Below are 3,180 nucleotides of genomic sequence, written 5' to 3'. Positions count from 1 at the left end.
TCCACTTCCTAATTAATTGTAGCTGTTCTGCAATCTGGTGAGGAGCTGCATGATGGCAACTGAATTACGATAACTGGCACCTACGGATGCCAGATCATAAAAAGCTGGATTACTTGTTTGGTTTTCCTAGTACTGGGGGAGCAGAAGGAAAAAATACCACATGTTGTTTTTAATCTTTTTAGACATTCAGTGTTCCTCTAGCAAAAGAATGCTTTTTTAGCAGTACTTTCCTTTGTAGGATTTCTTTGTGATAAATTTCTTTTTTCCCTGATCAGCCTGAATGCAGTATATTAGATGCTGGTTTTCCTTTGTCTTTTTTTGCTGTTTGGTTCAGAATTTAGAAAAAAATCTAGGAAATTGTTTTTCACGTTATAGCTTGTAGGCAACCAGCAGGAGCTCAAATTTCCTTTAAAAGAAACATATAAGAAAGGAATGGGAGAGTTGATTTATGGCCTTGAGAGGGACCACTCAATACCTGGCTTGGTAAAGGGTGGTGAGGAATGGGTGGTATGGTTCGTGAAGGAGAATCAGTGCTGAAGAATTGAAGTATGTATGTACAATAGCCACCTGGGCAGTTACACAGGCAGGAACTGGGAGTCCTTGTATACACATGGATCTTGTGAATCACTTTTGAGTACTAAAAAAATAAAAATCATAATTTATAACTTTTTTGGTTGATATTTGAATGATCCTTATGAATAAGTTCGGTGGCCAGCTGTTAAGTCATATTAGGTCTTGCTCTTGGTTAGTTTTATTAGATCGGGGGTGGAAGGTGGGGAGCCACTCTGGGAAGCTGCACAGCTGATAATCGTCATGTATCCTTTTAATGTGGATTTATGAAACAGTGCCTGCTTATTTCTCAAGTTGATACACATGAAAAAAAGAAAACAAGACCAAGATCTTGCAGATATTAAAATGGAAAAAATAAATGCTGAGCACCCATGGTTGTTTTTTTGTTTTTTTTTTTTTGCAAGTGGTGCACAGTTTAAAAGCAATAAAATGTTCAGCATGAGCATATATCACTGCTGTAGAGGTTTCATTCTTGGAGAGGGCATGTTTATTAATAAATTACAGTGAGCAGAACATTGCTGCTGAATGCGAACTTCATAAAGAAAGAAAATGTCCAGGAAAGGAGAGTATAAATGGCTTGAACACCTTTTTCTTTTCCATTTTTGCAGAAGTCTTTCACTGAGCATGGCCATGTGAGAGCTGCATAACCTTCCAGGCAAAGGGGGCTGGGCAGTATCATTTCTTTGTGCTATGGCTCTCACTGGTTGGAAGGGGCTTGGAGGACAGGGCAAGTTCTGCCCAAATCTTCACGTGGAGGTCTTGGAGCAGCCTCCCAAGTTGCTGGGTGGTAGAACTGCCATGGAGCTGAGAGCGTGAGCTGATATCCAGGGGCTCTCTTGGGTGCAGCCCATCTGTGGTGTGGGAAGCACCCACACATCCTCCCCAGCTGCCAGGAGGGTGAGGATGCTGCTCGTGAAGAACACCTTCTCTGTGCCCTTCATTCTACCTAGCAGCTTCCTAAAAAATCTGTCAAGACTCTTCAATAAATTTTGAGTTTTCTTTTCGTAAAACAGCACTTGCTTTTTGATGGAAAATTTATATTTTTTTTCAACTTGAAGTAATGAGCAGTAAAAGCCAAGAGAGTTTGGACAGATATGTGGAAAAAATTCTTTGGCACTGTGGGCAGTGGCTTGTGGGAGTCACTGTTTGGATGTCTTACGCATCTGCTTTCCTCACCAAGCCCCAGGATGACGGTATCTCTCAAAACATGGTGTGGTAAGAATGCCAGTGTGTGGGAGGGGAAGAGCTTGTCCCCTGGAGAAGGCCTCAAAGCCCCTTTACAGCAAGAGCTTTGAGGCATTTGGGCACCTTCATTACTCGCGAACAGTGAAGTTTTAAGTTCAGATTTTTCTTTAAAAAGATAATAAGCATAGTTAGGAGGAACAAAGCCCCTTTCCAAGAAGCTCTGGCTAAAACTTTTTTTTCCTTTGCTGAGAGGAGAAGGACAGTGAAAAAATCTTCTCCATCATCTCCTAGTAGTGCTCTTGTTTGGCCCTAGAGCTCATTCTCTCCTATCTCCTTCACTTGCTTTTGCTATGGACTTTTAAGGGCAGCATCAAGGAAGCAAACTTTTGATTTTTCACATGCTGAGATGAAGACAATTCATTTTCCATTCCCTAGCAACTGCTTATATAAACAACTACCTGACAAGCTGTAAAGCTGGGACCAAGAGCTACAGACGCTGTTAATAGTTTTTCTATCTGAAGTGGTATAACAGGAGCAAAAGGAGTGTTAAATTCAAATGGAGATCCTGGTTTGCTTTCCATAACATGCATGTAATCAGAATGCTCAAGTACTGAGTCCAGTCATGTTTTCCCAGCAGCACTCACCATTTTTCCCAGTTCTGGCTTCTCCACATTGCAATTTCCCAAAGCTTTATTGAAAATTAAACAAGCAAAGATATTTTAGGAAAGCAAAAACACCACAGATCCCGACTGATTTTGATTTGCTAAGAGTTAACTCAATTGTGTGCATGTTCCTGCTTTCCACATTTGCTTCTCTTCTTGCCCAGTTCAACCCTTGACCACACTTGCTGATACAGCAGCACCATCAGTGCACCATTGCAAGAGTCTCCAGTCTCCTAAATCTCCTTGAGGTGATTCCTCTTCCTCTCACCAACCTATCACTGCTCAGTGGCCACCACATGAAATCTGCAAATTACTCAGCTTATCTACAGAAGAGAAAACAGTTACTTTGACAGCTGGCTTGACCACAAGAGTGAAGGGGTATTATATGTTGATTTGTTTTTGTTGAAAAAATTAATCAGGATCTAGTCTGGACTAGAGGAAAATGCTGTGAGGATCTGAATAATAAATGATGTAAGTTGGACTGGCTGCAAAAACAGATGAGTGATGACTTGTTTTGTTTTAAATTTCTCCATAAGAAGACATGTTCCGAGAAATATTTGTTGAAAAGGGACACAGAAAGGCAATTACAGAAAACATGAATTCTGATTTTCCATCCCTAAACGAAGGCACTTTTTTTTTCTCTAATCTGATTTTTAGATTAAAAAAATCCCTAAAAGTAGAAGTGCCAGGGTAGACTGCTTTGCATAACATGAGAATGGGAGTCCAAATGGTCCAACTGGAGTCTGAAAGATAATAACCATTT

This window comes from Meleagris gallopavo, chromosome 2 (assembly GCF_000146605.3).
Source record: "Meleagris gallopavo isolate NT-WF06-2002-E0010 breed Aviagen turkey brand Nicholas breeding stock chromosome 2, Turkey_5.1, whole genome shotgun sequence".
Lineage (NCBI taxonomy): Eukaryota > Metazoa > Chordata > Aves > Galliformes > Phasianidae > Meleagris > Meleagris gallopavo.
The sequence above is the reverse complement of the archived record's forward strand: the minus strand, read 5'-3'. Positions refer to the sequence as shown.